Raw genomic sequence first — 17,025 nt, 5'->3', positions numbered from 1 at the left:
TAGCATAACAAACCATAGGATAGCAAAACAAAACATATCATAGCAAAACACAACATAGCCTAGCATAACAAAACATAACATAGCATAACAAAACACAACACATAGCATAACAAAACATAGCAAAACACAACCAAACATAGCATAGTGTAACAAAACATTGTGTAACAAAACATATAATAGCATAGCAAAGCATAGCATACCAAACACAACAAAACATAGCATAACATAACAAAGCATAGCATAGCCAAACTTAGCATATCATAACATAACAAAGCATAGCCAAACTTAGCATAGCATAACATAACAAAGCATAGCATAGCCAAACTTAGCATAGCATAACAAAGCATAACAAAGCATAGCATAACAAAACATAGCATAACAAATCAAAGCATAGGATAGCAAAACATAGCATAGCATAACAAAACATAGGATAGCCAAACCGCATCACTCAGGGGCACACAACATCACTATGTGCTACCAGAGCATCACTGAATAGCCACAGCATCACTCGTTCGCCATCACATCACTCAGAGCCACCACAGCATCAATCTGTGCAACCATTCGCACAAAAACTGGTTCAAATATGTTCTCTCAATGTTTCAAGCTTTATTACAAATGTAACAAAAAGATGTTAATATTTCACTTCTGTTCTTGGATTTTCGTCACAAAAAAAAATACACTGAACATAATCTTCACAAAAGTTACTTACAAAAGTTTAAGCTATTGCCATTATAAATTACAATAACTTTTATTTAAGCATTAATTATTTAAAAAAATTAAGTCATTCTTATTTGTAATATCAATACATGTAAGTCACGTAAATACAACCCATATTGCATTACAAATGCTATAGGTGTCACATTTGGGAAAGTTATAACTATTGGCATTGTACATGACAAAGCTATTAATTTTGCTATTTTCAAAAGCAAAACGTAAATAAAAAAATTGTCATTTAAAATACCAATAGCTCAAACTTTACCAATGCGAGATGTATTGCATTGCAAATGCTTGTTACTGAATTGCTGATGTGCTTTGACTGTGTGCCCTGGTTTCCTGCAAAACAGGTGCACAGGGCCTGTGTTCCTTACCTAATACTGTTTTGAAGCTAAAATCCAATTGGCATCTCTAGCCACACGTCAGCCCCTGGTAAATGGTACCCTAGGTACCCAGGGCATTGTAACCAGAGAAGACCCCTAAGGGTTGCAGCACTTATTGTGCCACCCTTAGGGGCCCTGCACCCTGACACCCAGACTCTGCCTTTGCAGACTGTGTCCCGGTGCAGAACTAAACAAAGAGTCGACATGGCTCACACCCCTGTGTGCCATGCTCACAAACCCACTGCCCTGGCATACATCAGTCACCCCTCTAGCTGGGTGCCCTATGCCAGTGGTGTGGGCACAGGTGTATGAGCCCTGTGCCCCTACAGTACCCAGGGCCATTCCTGGGCACTGTAAGTGCAGTTGAGCCATTAAGAGTATATGATGCTGGGAGGGTGTCATTACGAACTCCACAGCACCATAATGACTACACTGAAGACTGACAAGTTTGATATCAAACTTCTCAGCACATTAAACCCCCACTGATGCCAGTGTGGGATTTAATGTAAAATGCACTACAGAGGGCATCTTAGAGATCCCCCTTGAAACCTAACCTACAATCCACGTCTTGTCTGAGAGGCTGCCTAGGCTGCCACACAACAGACATGTTGCTGGACCCCTGGGTGGAGAGCCCCCGCTCTCCTGGGCCTGCAACAATGCACATCCTGGGCGAGGTGCTAGGTCTCCTCCCCCAGGATGGGGAGGGGGAAGCTTCAAAGGCAATGCCGCCTTTGTGAGCTTCTCCAGACCACTTGCTGTACTCAGCAACTGGCCCCCACCAGTTCTGACCTCCACTCTGGCAGGAAGACTGGCGGGAAGCCCTACATGAGGAAAGGGGGTGTGCCAGCCTGTGCCAACTCCACACCTCAGGTGGGAGAGGCGAGGTGAAGCACAACTCCGGGCTCCGGCCATCTTGAGGATGGGGAGCCCTGCCCAATCGGAAATAGGCTCCTGCCCCCTCCCACAGGAGAGGAGCAGGATAGGGGGTGTACTCACCCCAAGACAAGGACCTATTGGTCCCTGCCCTTCCTCTACCTGTAACGCCCCTAAAATTAGTATTTAGGGGCACCCTGAACCTTCTTACTCAGATCCAGATTTCAAAACAAGAAAGAAGACCAAGAAGAAGAGCTGCCGTGCAGCTGCTAACAAAAGGACGACACCAACTGACTTGGCCCCAGCCCTACCGGCCTGTTGATCCTTGAACCTGCTCCTGCTAAATCCCGGCGTCTCCTGCGGACAGCAACCTCGAGAACCCCGGAGGACCTGCCTGCCTTGACCCTCTTAGAGACTGGGACTCCCATGAGCAGTGGTTCTGCTCAACAGCAATATACCTAGTGCCAACCAGGAACCCCGAATCCAGCACACTCTGCACCTGCCGAGCCCGGCCTGTGTCTGAGTGGACAAAGACCCCGAGGACGCCCCCCTGGCGATTCTGACCTAGAATCCAGTGCCCAAGGACCCTCCTCGACGACCCAGACGACGCCTGCAGCCTCAGAACCTGGGACCCCTCCAACCGTGACCAACAGAGGGTAAGATTTCCTGACGTCCAAAGACACCCCTGCACCCACCTGACCTCTTGTGCCCAACTCCGGGGTGCCTACCTATCCTCCAAGATCCCAACTTACCCCTCGAAGTGTTGGTCGCTCCTGAAGAATCTCCGTCCCCGAGCCTGCAGCCTTTGTTCCCTTTTCAAGTTCTCCATTGAATAACATTGAGCGCCCAACGGCTCAAAAGCACCCTGCACCCAGCTGCCCGAGTGCCTCTGGCAGTGCACCCTTTGCCCTAATCTACTTCACCATTTGCCCTAAGCAAGTGACCAGGAGCCCAGCTCCCACAGCCGCGTGGCCTGCTAGCCAGCAGCCACCAACCGAAGGCCCCCTGCCTTCCATTGGATAACATTGGGCCTAACTACCTCTGCACCCGGCTGCCCCTTGTGAGAAGTTGGCCTGATATATAGTGCTCACTATTCTAGTGATCACTGTGTATTATACCAAACGACCCTTATTGATGATTGGTTGTAAGTCAACCTTATAGACCAGCTATCCTAGTAGCGTGGACAAAAGCAGTCTTTAGGCTAAACTCTAGAGGGCGTGTTAAGCCAGCTGTTTTACCATCACATATACCCCTTGAACACCAAGTGAAAGGACACCACACAAGTTGTTATGAAAATAAAAGGATATTTATTTATAACAAGTCTACCCTGAACTCTTTATGAGTCGGGGAGCTAAGCGCAATACAAAACTCTTACGAAAATACTTCAAGTTGCACAATTTACACAAATGCCCGAGGGGCACGAAAAACCATATACTCTAAAAGTGGATTGCGAAATACTAGCATGTGAGTAACTCGATCCAGAGGCTTCAGGATCGCTAGGACTACACTACTGAACCCTAAGGTTAGGAGCAGGAGGCCTAGGGAGATCGGGTGCAGAGTGTGCCCTCTCACGCGGGATGCGGGACAAAGTCTATGGAGGCTAGTATTTCTAAAGTTACTGTTTCCGGACGAATCCGACTAGGTAGACTTAAAACAAAAAAGGATCTGGACACTTGGATAGTGATCTCAAACATTAACTCAGAGCTAAGAGGGAATAAGGAAAGGGTCGCCCTCCACTCTAAACCTGTAATTCAACCACAGACCCAATTCAACGGCGTCAAGGTATATCAGTGACTCTGAAAGAGGGGCAGTCAAAATATACTGCTCCCAGACACTCTCTTATACACGTTATAAGGAGGTGATGCACTGTACTCTGCCCACGTTAAAAGATACACCTGTTCTCCCCGACAGTACCACAGAACAACACAAATTGTGACCCAAAAAAGGTTGGTCGCAAGAGTCCACACCTAGTGTTGGACTAAGATCTTAATAGAAAAAATGTGCGAGAAGCAAGATACGCCTCATGGAAACACCACCAACGGGGTAACTGGTATGTAATTTCCAGACAAGCCCCTGTCTCATCATCGGTAGTCACTTGCTTCTCAAAAGAAATAAGAAGAAAGAAAAGAGGTGTCCAAAACAAACAACAAAAATTGTGACAAACAGTGAAGAGCAGAAAAATCTGCTGGTGACAAACACACACATAAACGAGTGCCTAAAAACACAGCACACAAGTCCCTTAACCAACTTTATTCATAGGGAGGTGATAATGTGCTGTTTATATTAAAAAGGCTGGTAGCTATTCATGCATACCATTACCTAATGCCAGTGCCGACATGTTTCACTGCTATAATGCTTTAAGCAGTTTCATCAGGGCTGCACTCATATGCTGCCACTCCACTTTTGGACACTAGTTCTGTTATGCACAGGAGTCAGCCACGTTCGTCATACCCGCCGCTCCTGTATCAACAAGGTAACAGGGTACTCCAATCGTAAGTTTTCCCCTTTCCTTAGTCTTAAGTTTTCGTCACGACACCAGGAAGATGCCTTTCCTCCGCCGTTCACTTGGATAGTGAACCTGCGTTGGAGCACCGAAATGCTTGGGTTACCTAGCCCAGGGGCTGTGGCTGCGGCTGCATAGGGTTCAAAAGACGTCGGGAATCCTCGTTGTAGTCTATGGAGCCTGAAAGAAGAAGTTGCTGGCAGGCGACCAGTGAAGATGTTCGGTGTGATCCAAGCCTGGATCGGTGATGGAGACGACCTGAAAGCAGAGGGGACTCAGTTCTTAATCACTAGCCAGTGATTATGTGGGCACCAGGATGGCACCAGATGAGGTCACCGCGATCAGGTGAGTGGGCGACGCTGGACTCTGCAGTCACACGGGCCAGGAGGCGGCGTCGGCGACCAGGCTGGAGGTGCGAGCTGTCCCACGAGGGTGTCTGCTGTCTGCGATACTGGACCTAGGATTGGGGCAACAAACCTTAGCAAAGTCAAGCCCACGCGGTGGAGACAAGATGGCGTCTGGAGTGGACCAGGAGGGTCCGGGGTGCTCCTCTTTTGGAAGGGAGCAAGGGCCAGTCTGGAGCAACCAGACCAGCGGTGAAAACGTCGTGGTACGTCGTCAGGAGGGCCACTAGCCAACGGGCAAGTGACCGGACAACGCGGGAAGCAGCAAAGCGCAGAAGGGCCCCACGCAGATCTTGTAGATGCTGGGGGGCTGGACTTCGGTGATGGAGCTGCTCTGGGTTGGGGCTTCTCAAACCCCAGTGCACTCACTCGAGGATCCCTCGGCGGTCGTGCTGGTTAAGCGTCGTGCAGGTTTTGAAGATGGCCGGTCCCTCTGGTCTGGTCACACCCACGAATCTCAGCTGGGCTGATGATGCAGGTAGAGGTCAGAGATGCCAGGGAATCCGGGTCTCGTCGAGCTGGTCAGTCTTGATGGATGGACGTGCAGCAAACCGCGATGCTTAGGTGGTGCCTGCGGGTGCAGGGTGGCTACTCCTTAGCCACAAGGGAGAGTCTTCAGAGAATGTCAAGAGTTCCTTTCGTGGAAAGTAGTTCAAGATTCAAGATTATCTAATTTGGGAAGGGGGCCCGCTCCTACCTTTATTCTAAGAAAAGGGGCTGGCACGCGACTAGGTCCTGCCCATGGGTGGGACCAGGAGGGGGGTGGTTACACCGGAGTGCCACTTGCAGTCACCTTCCTCTCAACCCTGCCTACCTGGAATACACAAAACCCTGTCTGGGATGGTGCTAGCACCGCCCCTGATAGGAAACACTTTGTCCGAGCTCTCCTCGCTTGAAGGACTCCCAGCAGCAGGAGGTCAGACTTGTGTCTGGTGGCAGCATCCATTTTGTGATGCTGAGGCTCGAGTTAACTTTAACCGGGTTTCACAGTTACATACATGTCGTGTCCCTCTAGAAGGGTGGAATGCTATATCCGTCGCCAGAATTGGCGAGGGGTTGGTATTCCAATTCGTATGACACCTTACTCGACATGTTTTGATAAAGCGATACCAAAGTTGGCAAATATCCGCGAGGATTATAATGCACTTAAGAGTATATGGAACGCGTTATCATGGAACAGCTATTAGGACTTGGTTCCGCAAGCTACAAACGGGCTCAGCTCCTGCCAGAGCACCATCTCACCTAATTCCAAGCACTCTGCCTTCAGGATTGATAAGGCCTGCCATAGGAGTGACTGATAGGAATACATGTGTCCATTTTAGGGTTAGATATAGGAATACTATATCTAAAGCAAAGGGTGATTACACCACCTTGCCCCAGCTGTCGTGCAGCTAGTTGTGTCAGATTTGGGTGGCCAGCCAGGGGTGGCATAATACATGCTGCAGCCCCTGGTAGGCCCTCGGTACACCTATGCCCTGGATACCTAAGGTATGCTGTGCAGGGACTGATAAGGTGGCCCAGTACCAATTGGTAAATGCACCTAAGGTACATGTGTGTCAATTTAGAGAGAGAACAGCTAGACTGTGGGTATGATTAGCAGGCCCACAGCCAGGGAAAGTCGTAAACCAGTGAAGCAAAAAGCAAAAATCGGGGGTGACCATAGGATTGCAGACCCCACTCTCCTACACCCCTGTGCCACTGAGTGTACCAACTGTACCTACCTGACCCTGGGAGACCCCTGAGTCTATGCCCAGAACCTTAACTCTGCCAGTCGAGTACTTACCTAAAAGCCGATCACTTTTCTCCCATAGGCTAACAGTGGCTGGTTTCACTTAAAAATTCTTCTAAGTGTGGAGTTTTGGAACTTTAAAATATTCATCTAAAATCACCCGAACAACGAATTCCGATTTACTCACCTGTGATCAGGAGAGACCTCAGTGCTGCATCTTGTAGCTCAGTACTGACCCTGAAAAGTCATTTTAACCGTACTTGCCAGTAACTTGAATTTCCTTCCATAGGATATCATTGCCTGCTTTTTGCTGAAAAAGTTTCTAAGTGTTGAATTTTGAAACTTACAAATATTCCTTAAAATTCGTGCCAACGATAAAAACGTTATTACTTGCCTGTTTTAGATAGATGTCCCAGTGCTGAACCTAGGAGCCCAGCACTGGATTACAGAAGTAACATAAACATTCTTTAGGACTATTGCAATGCGCTGTATGCAGGACTGAACAAGAGTCGGCTACAGCGCTTGCAGGTGGTCCAGAACGCGGCAGCGAGATTTGCTCTTGACCTACCTAAACGTGCCTCTGCTACCGAAGCCCGAAAGCAGCTTCACTGGCTCCCTGTTGAGGACCGTATTCTTTTTAAATCCATGTGTCTGGTGTACAAAGCCCTAGCTAAATCTAGCCCTACAGGCATGAGATCGATTCTATCCCAGCACAACCCCGGCAGGAATCTTCGCTCTAGTCATAAACTTCTTCTCTCTGTACCTCGTGTTAGAAAAGCAAGATGGGGAGGCAATGCCTTTTCTAACCTGGCACCTAAATGGTGGAATGCCCTCCCTTTGGAAGTAAGGTCCCGCCCCACTCTACAAGCCTTTAGATCTGCCCTTAAGACCCACCTTTTTACACGTGCATACCCTTAGTGGTGCTTTGCAAACTTTTTGTGATTGGCTTTGATAGGCGCCTTGACACCTTCGGGTTTAGTTTGCGCGTTACAAGTTGCTCAATAAATTGCTCAATAAATACCTGCAAATTGAATTTTCTTCAATAGGATAACATCGGTATTTTCATCCAGAAAAGTTTCCAAGTGTCAACTTTTAAAATACAATAATATTCCTTAAAAATCACTACTGTAACCAAAATGCTTTTACTTAACTGTTTGCAGCTCATGTCCCGGGACTGAATCTAGGATCCAGTCCTGTGGTTAGAAAAGTAATCTACAAAGTAATTAATTGCATTTAACTAGAAATTGCCATTGAGCTCAATGTTGCATTGTGTTTGAAATTGTGTTGCCTATTACAACAGACTGTGTCTATTGTATTCAAAGAGTCTATTGCATATTTGAAAAGTATTTAACTAAAGTAATCCATTCTGAGAAAGTATATTTTGATACCTTGTTGGTTCTTAAATAAAACAACTATATCTTTTGATACAAAACAATTGGCTTAGAGTTCAGTTCTTGAGTGTGTGAGACCATTTGCTGACTGTGGGTACAACAAATGCTTTACACTGTCCTTTGATACTGCCTTACTGCTCGACCAAGCTACCACTTTAGAGAGTAAGGTTATATCTAACTCTAGCCTCTGCCAAACCTCTGGGGACCGTGGGCTCTGTACACACTGTACCTTACTTTGGTCCAGTATATACAGAGTCCCTTTCTTACACCCACCCCACAGGTGGAGGAGGAGAGGTGAAGCTCAACTCCGTCCCCGCCATCTTGAAGATGGGAGGACCCAGCCAACAAGAGTGACGCCTGAGCCCCTCTCCCACTGGAGGGTCCCATAATAGGGTATGTCTCCATCCCAAGGAAGGGACCCATTGGTCCTGACCTGTACCTACCTGAAATGCCCCTAAATGTATTATTTAGGGGCTACCCCGAACCTTGACTCTGCAGTCCAGAAACAAGAAGGAGGTGGACTGAAGAGCCATACTGAAGGCAGAAGAGGAGGACACCAACTGACTTGGTTCCAGCTCTAACGGCCTATCCTGCCCTCAACCTGCTCCAGCGGAATTCCGGTGTCCTGCAGCCAGCAGCCCCCCAGAACTTGAAAGACCTACCCTGCCTTCCCTAAAAAGACTGTCTCCCATGAGCACCAGATTTGCTCACCAACAGACTCTGGCTCCGGCCAAATCCGCAAGTTTGACCTACCTCAATTCTCCCGACGACTGCTGCAGCCCCTTTCTGGAGGATCTCTTCTCTGCCCCCCCCCCCCCCCCCTCCCCCCTCCACACCAAAGGCGACAGGAGCCGGTAAGGAAAACCAAACTCCAGAACACATCCGCACCCGGAGTCACATGGTCTTGGGTGGCCCAAATGACTGTGTCCTACCTCTCCAACCGGTGTTAGTGTTCGAGGCATGTGGGCTGCTGAATTCATATCTGTGCATAGATCGCCACCTAGTGTTGGGTCCGGATGATTGCACATTGTTGTCCTGGAAGGGTCTTCGAAGTATCACGAGATAGGTGGCTCCTCCCCTGGACTACAGCGCGCATGGGCATCGCCTCCATCCCCAGATTGTTTTTTTCCGCCATTGGGTTCGGATGTGTTTCGGTTCCCTCTGTCGGAACCGATAGTTGTTCAACTACTACTCGAGACCAAAAGGTCTTTAGGCTGGGCGTCGGTATAGTTGCGTACGGGTGTCTTTCTGACTCTCAGCCCCGATCTCTTGTTGCCCTTCCACGTGCTTTCGGCGCGGACGGGCCTACACTACACTCTTGCTATGGAGCGGACTCCGTTTAAGAAGTGCCCGGTGTGTAACTCTAAATATTCACACCTCGACGTGCACCCTGTGTGCAATACCTGCTTGTCACCGGATCACCGCGAAGACACCTGCATGGCGTGTTCGAAATTCCGGAGCAAGAAGACTTTGAAGATTCGTCGAGCCCATAGGCTCCAGGCTAAGTTATCGGCTACGGCGCCCCCACCAGATGACATTTTCCAAGAATCTGTCGAGGGAGAAGACGACGTGCAAGGTTCGGACTCTAATCCCGCATCCGAGGGGGAGACCTACGACGCGGGTGAGGAGAACTTTGACGAAGTCACTGACGAGGTAGGGGACGACGATCAGGCTTTTGCCACGATGGGAGATAGCTCGGAGGAGGAGCATCCCCACCCAGACTCAGGGGTTATTCCCCTTCATACGGCCCAGGTCGAGGGATCGCCTTCGGGCCTTACCCAAGATCTAACTATGAGTCCTACGTCCCCGCCTCCGGGCCCGGTCACGGACATTTATGAACCACCACTTACGTTGAAGAAAACGAAAGTGAAGCCAACTGGTCACGCACCCTCGGATGCGAAACCGAAAGCAAAAGTTGAGCTGGTGAAGAAGGTTCTGGAGGCGTCAACTTCCAAGAAAGTCAACATGGCCGACTCGAAGAGCCACGCCAAAATGGCAGACCCGAAGCCCTCGGGGTCGGTGCCGAAGGCGAAATCGTCCGACGCGGCTGCGTCGGTTCCGAAAGGGGTCGTGGACCCGAAGAAGGCTCCAAAGAAGCGTCAGGGCGACGACGCTCATAGGCATGGGCCGTCGGCCCCGAAGAAAGTGACTGCCGGCGATCGGGCTCTCGACGACGAGGGGTCGCTCGGACCGGTCAAGCCCTCTCCGGCCTTGACGATGAAGGTAGCGGAATCCCTGCAGCGGATACGAAAGGACAGTGTGGTTCCCGCTCAGGACGCTGTAACGCCTAAGCTCACGCCTAAGCCTGCGAAGGAGCAAACGCCTATCCGTTTCACCCTACCACCCAAGTCGGCGCCGAAGGCCTTCGCCTCGAAACAGGGCGGACCCTCGAAGGAGGTATTGACGCCGAAAGCTGCCTTGGTGGTGTCGAAGCTTCGGCTCCAGCCGCTTGCTGAAGAGGAACGTCGTGAGGTAATCATCGACGCCAACACCGGGAAACTGTCTCTCCTCAAGAGGAAGATCACGACGGAGCCGGCGTTGAAACATTTCAAGATCCCTCTCAAAAACAAAAGGGACTCTGCGGACTCTTCGGCTCTGGTGGAACCTGTGTCCCCACAAGCCCTGGGACACTCGCCGACGCATTCCCCCGCAGGCGATGCGGACGAAGAAGATGCCGAGTACACCTATCCGGCGTACTCGGATCCGGAGGAGGAGCACGAACCTTGGTCCGCCGGAGGCGACACGGAGGACCCGCAATCGGGTCAGGACACGCAACTTTTTGCGGCCAGGACGTCCCCGACGGAGGACTCGGCGGCCTTTAATGCTCTGATCGAGCGAGCTGCGGCTAACCACGACGTCGAGCTGCACTCGGACCCCGTGGATGTGGACTTCTTATTAGACACCTTCTCTGTAGCTGAAAAGTCAGTCAAAACGCTGCCGATGCTCAAAGGGGTGCTTAAACATGCAACGGACGTCTTCAAGGAGCCCACACGGGCGCGTGTGGTCAACCCTCGCATCGACAGGAAATATAAGGCAGCGCCCACGGATCCTACATATATCAGGGGACACTTGCCATTGGACTCCTTGGTTGTTTCCAACGCTCGGAAGTGGGCGAACTCTCAAACTACTGGTGACGCTCCTCCCCCAGACAAAGAGTCCAAGATCTTCGAGGCCTCAGGCAAACGGATTGCTGCACAGGCAGCTAATATCTGGAGAATTTCTAACACCCAAGCCCTGCTTGCACGATATGATAGGGCCCATTATGAGACCTTAGAAGCCATACTGCAACACTTGCCTGACCAATACAAAGAGGCAGGAGAGATGCTGATTCAGGAAGGAAAACTCATTACGAATGCATCCATCAAATGTGCCCTGGATGTGGCAGAGACAGCCTCCAGGGCTATCAATACCAGTGTGTTGCTTAGACGCCATGCCTGGCTTCGAATTTCAGGGTTCAAACCCGACATCCAAACTACAATACTGAATCAAACAGTGAATCCTGACCACCTGTTCGGACCTGAGGTGGATGCCACCCTGGAAAAAATGAAAAAAGATACGGAAACTGCCAAATCAATGGGGGCTTTACAAAGTCAGCAGTTTCGGAGTGGTTCCTTTCGCCGCTCAAACTCCAGAGGCACCTCAAGGGGGCAGGCATCCCAGTTCACACAATATTACAAGAGTAACACCCAAACCTCGTACAACAACAAGGGTAGAGGTGGTTACAGAGGCAATAATGTCAAGGGCAGGGGACGTGGAAACAATAGCTCCAGGTCCACCACCACCAACAAACAGTGACGTCTTGTCACTGCCCCCCGACCATACAACACCGGTCGGGGGGAGACTCCAGCAGTTCCTGCCGGCGTGGAAGACCATCACCACGGACAGGTGGGTGAGGTCTCTTATCCAGTACGGGTACTGTCTAGAGCTTACTTCCATTCCACCGGACATGCCCCCAAGAAGCCGTCCTATGTCAGGCGAGCATTTGACCTTGTTGCAGCAAGAAGTTCTAGTCATGCTGCAAAAAGGGGCGATAGAGCTCGTTCCATTGCAAGAGCGGGGAACAGGGGTTTACTCCCTGTATTTTCTGATTCCCAAAAAGGACGGGTCCCTCAGGCCAATCCTGGACCTCAGGCCCCTAAACTGGTACATCCTCTCGGAGCACTTCCATATGCTCACGTTGCAGCAGGTGCTTCCCCTGCTTCAGCAGGGGGATTTCCTGGCTACGTTGGATCTGAAAGATGCCTTTTTTCATATCCCCCTGCATTCTTCCCACAGGAAGTATCTCAGGTTCACGATCTTAGACCAGCATTACCAGTTCAGGGTCCTGCCGTTCGGGGTCACCACGGCACCAAGGGTATTTACAAAGTGCCTAGCGACTGTGGCGGCGCATCTCCGTCGCCAGCACGTCCACGTCTATCCCTACCTGGACGACTGGCTCATTCAGGCAAGGACAGAACGACAGTGCGTCGAGCATGTGTCACGCACCATTCATCTCCTGCACGATCTGGGATTCTCTCTGAACTACCCAAAGTCCCATCTCCAGCCCGCCCACGTGCGACAGTATCTGGGTGCGACAATCAACACTCTGGCAGCCACTGCGCAGCCAAATTCAGTGAGAATCGCCAGTATCCAGGCGCTGATCCAACGATTCAGACCCCAACACTCGCTTCCAGCGAAAGTGTTCATGCAGTTGATAGGCATGATGGCCTCCTGCATCTCCATTGTCCCGCACGCGAGACTACATATGCGTCCGCTTCAGGAGTGCCTAGCACGTCAGTGGACTCAGGCTCATGGGCAACTGACAGACCTAGTGTTGGTGAGCAGTCGGGCATACAACTCTCTGCATTGGTGGAATCCACAAAACCTTTGCAAAGGCCGACCATTCCAAGAGCCTGTCCCACAGATTATCCTGACGACGGACGCCTCTCTCCAGGGATGGGGAGCGCATGTACTCCATTACACTGTGCAGGGACTATGGACACTACAGCAGAGGAAGATGCACATCAATGTGTTGGAACTGATGGCAATCTTCATGGCCTTAAAGGCGTTCAAAGTACATCTGTGCAACAAAGTCGTGTTGATCCGGACGGACAACATGACGGCCATGTACTACATTCAGAAGCAGGGAGGCACACACTCTCCACAGCTGTCTCATCTGGCTCAGAGCATGTGGAAGTGGGCCATTCAGAGGAACATCTTCCTCATGGCAGAGCATCTCCCGGGCAAGGACAATCAAATGGCGGATCTGCTCAGCAGGCACAGCCATCAGATGCACGAGTGGGAGATACATCCATCAGTACTCCAACCGTACTTCCAAAGGTGGGGTCATCCAGAGATAGACCTGTTCGCCACAAAGGAGAACGCAAAATGCCAAAGCTTCGCCGCCAGGTTCCCACACCCGCAATCGCAGGGCAATGCGATGTGGATGAACTGGTCAGGCAGAGTTGCGTACGCTTTTCCCCCCAGCACCTCTGATACCGCTGGTGGCACGCAAACTCAGGCAGCACTCGATGACTCTCATCCTGGTTGCTCCGACGTGGGCTCGCCAACCATGGTACACCATGTGAGAAGGTGGCCTGATATGCAGTGCTCACTATTCTAGTGAACACTATGTATCAGTCCAGCAACCCTTATTGATGATTGGTTGTAAGTCAACCTTATAGACCAGCTATCCTAGTAGCATGGATACGAGCAGTCTAAGGCTAAAGACTCGAGAGGGCGTGTTAAGCCAGCTGTTTACCACACATATACCCCTTGAACACCCAGTGAAAGGACACCACACAAGTGTTATGAAAATAAACAGTTATTTATTAAGTATCACAACAGCCCTGTACTCTTTATGAGGACAGGGTACTAAGCACAAACCAAAACTCTTACAAAAATACTTAAGTTAGCACAGTATATACAAATGCCCGAGGGGCACGGAAAACCATATACTCTGAAAGTGGAATGCGAAATTACTAGCAGGTAAGTACAGTACTAATAGCTTTTGGAATCGCTAGGACTTGACTAGGGAATCGTTAGATTACTTCTAGGAGGCCTAGGGGACTCGGGTGCAGTGTGTGCACTCTCACGTGGGATGCGGACAAAAGTCTATGGTAGCTAGGAATTGAAAAGTTAGTGTTCTCGGGCGAACCCGACCTGGTAGGGAGAAAACGAAAGTAGATTCTGACCCTTGGATAGTGAGGCTATGCTGGGGCACCGAAATGCCGAAGTTACCTAGCCCAGGGGCTGCAGCTGCATAGGACTCAAAAGACGTCGGGAATCCTCGTTGCCGGACCAGGAGCCTGGAAGAAAGAAGTTGCTGGCAGGCGACCAGTGAAGAAAGTTCGGTGGATCCAAGCCTGGATCGATGGAAGATGACACCTGAAAGCAGAGGGGACCAAGTTCGAGACTACTAGCCAGTAGTCAGTGGGCACCAGGAGGGCACCGGATGGTAGCCACCTCGACAAGGTGAGTGGGTGACGCTGTGCTCGAAGATCTCACGGACCAGGAGGCGTTGTCGGCGACCAGGATGGAGGATCGAGCTGTCCCACGAAGATAGAAGCTGTCGGCGTCGCTGGACCCAGGATTGGGCAACAAAGCCTTGGCAAATTCAAGCCCACGCGGTGGACTCAAAATGGCGTCTGGAGTGGACCAGGAGGGTCCGGGGTGCCTCTCTTCAAGAAGGAAGCAAGGGCCAGTCTGGAGCAACCAGACCAGCAGCAGTGATGTCGTCGGGCGTCGTTCAGAAGGCCACAAGCCAGCCGGCTAGTAGCCAAACAACGCGGTGCACAGCAAACAGCAGAAGGGCCCCACGCAGATCGTGGAGATGCAGGGAGGCTGACCTTGGGTGCTGGAGCTGCGCAGGGTCGGGGCTTCTCGGACCCCAAAGCACTCACCAGTGGAGGACACGGTGGGCTTGCAGTAAAGATGTCGTGCAGTCTTGGCGATCGTCGGTCCCTCGAGGTCTCGTCGCACTCACGGTTCTCAGCTTTGCTGTAGAGGTGAGTAGAGGTCAGAGGTGCCAGGGAAGCCGGGTCTCGTCGAGCTGGGTCGTCGGATTCTTGAAGAAGGACTTGCAGCAGACCGCAGTGTTTCTTAGGATGGTGCCCGCTTGATGCAGGGTGCCTACTCCTTAGCCACAAGGGAGAATCTTGATGAAGAAATCGTGAAGTCCTTTCGAAGAAAGTCGTATCTTGATTCCAAAGATGATCTAATTTGAACAGGGGGCCCGCTCCTATCTTTATACTAAAAAAGGGGGCTGACCCGGTGACTAGGTCCTGCCTATGGGTGGGACCAGGAGGGGGGTGGTTACACCCCTCTCCCCTGCCGGACTTCCCCAGGCCAGGGGCTGGTGTGCCCCTGGAACTGGTTCTGACTGGCCTATGCGTAGTGAGCACCGGGGTGCCACTCAGCAGTCACCTTCCTGAAAAGCCCTGCCTACCCAGGATACACAAAACCATGTCTGGGATGGTGCTAGCACCGCCCCGGACAGGAAACCCTTTGTCCAGGCCTCCCTCGGTGGAAGGACTCCCAGCAGCAGGAGGTCAGACTCGTGTCTGTGGTGGCAGCATCCATTTTGTGGAGCTGAGGCTTGAGTTAACTTTAACCGGGGTTCACAGTTACATACATGTCGTGTCCCTCTAGAAGGGTGGAATGCTAACCCCGTCGCCAGAATTGGCGAGGGGTTAGTATTCCAATTCGTATGACACCTTACTCGACATGTTTTGATAAAGCAATACCAAAGATAGCATTTAACCGCGAGGATTATAATGCACTTAAGAATATATGGTATGCGATATCATGGAACAGCTATTAGGACTTGGTTCCGCAAGCTGCAGACAGGCTCAGCTCATGCCAGAGCACCATCTCACACGATTCCAAGCACTCTGCCTTCAGGATTGTCAAGGCCTGCCATAGGAGTGACTGATAGGAATCTGTGTGTCCATTTTAGGGTTAGGTATAGGTATACTACACCTACAGCAAAGGGTGATTACACGACTTTGCCCCAGCTGTCATGCAGCCAGTTGTGTCAAATTTAGGAGGCCAGCCAGGGGTGGCATAATACATGCTGCAGCCCCTGGCAGCCCTGGGTACACCTATGCCCTGAGTTACAGGGTCTGATGAGGTGGCCCAGTACCAATTGGTAAATGCACCTAGGGTACATGTTGTAATTTAGAAAGAGAACAGCCAGGCTGTGGGTCTGATTGGCAGGCCCACAGCCAGAGAAAGTCGTAAACCAGTGAAACAAAAGCAAAAAATCTGGGTGATCATAGGATTGCAGACCCTACTCTCCTACACCCTGGATCTAACCCCAGAAACCCGACTACCACAACCAAGTACTTGCCTCTTAACCGATAACTTCATTTCCTTCCATAAGATTGCATTGACTGCTTTTCTGTAAAAAAAAAAAAGTTCCAAGTGTGGAGTTGGAAATTGTATGTGAACCTAAGAAACTGTGTATTTACAAAAACTGACTTACCTTTTATCTAACAAATGTCCCAGTGGTATATCTAGGTATATCATACTGAGGAATAAAAAAAGTAACCTGAAAAGTAACTTAGAAAGTCTTCACAAAGTAATTGCAACATAACTGAAAAGTAATTTCAAGTGTTTCTGATTATTTGACGTACCTGTATGTACGTTTAAATGTATTCAACTGTAATATTAGAAAAGTATTATTCTACTCGTAAGATAGGAGCATCTATCGCCTTTTTAGGTAACATTCCTATAGCTGCCATTTGTAAAACACCTACATAGTCTACACCGCACACATTTACTAAACTCTATTGTGTTGATGTATTAGCATGTCAACAAGCTAAGTAGGAAAGGCAGTCCTAAGAACACGCTTTCAAACTGCAACACCCACCGGTTATCCAACGCTTTGGGAGAGTACTGCTATACAGTCTATGCAAAGCATGTGTATCTACAGCGCACATGCCTGGAACGGATTGTTACCCTGTAAGCATCTGTTCTTGGCATGTAGAACTTAAGATTCACAAGCGCCCTCCCTTTTTCCCCAAACACCTATGGTCTTCTCTATACT

At 50.2% G+C, this 17,025-nt stretch overlaps 1 protein-coding gene across 2 annotated transcripts in view; it reads left to right on the top strand.

Annotated features, from left to right (window-relative positions):
• The window catches only part of GIGYF1 (GRB10 interacting GYF protein 1), a 1,483,862-nt gene that overhangs the window by 1,326,538 nt on the left and 140,299 nt on the right, over positions 1–17,025 (top strand). The gene's annotated exons all lie outside the window — the stretch shown is intronic.

Source organism: Lissotriton vulgaris, chromosome 12 (genome assembly GCF_964263255.1).
Source record: "Lissotriton vulgaris chromosome 12, aLisVul1.2, whole genome shotgun sequence".
Taxonomy (NCBI): domain Eukaryota; kingdom Metazoa; phylum Chordata; class Amphibia; order Caudata; family Salamandridae; genus Lissotriton; species Lissotriton vulgaris.
Note: the sequence above shows the minus strand (reverse complement) of the source record. Positions and strands in the feature narration are given on the sequence as shown.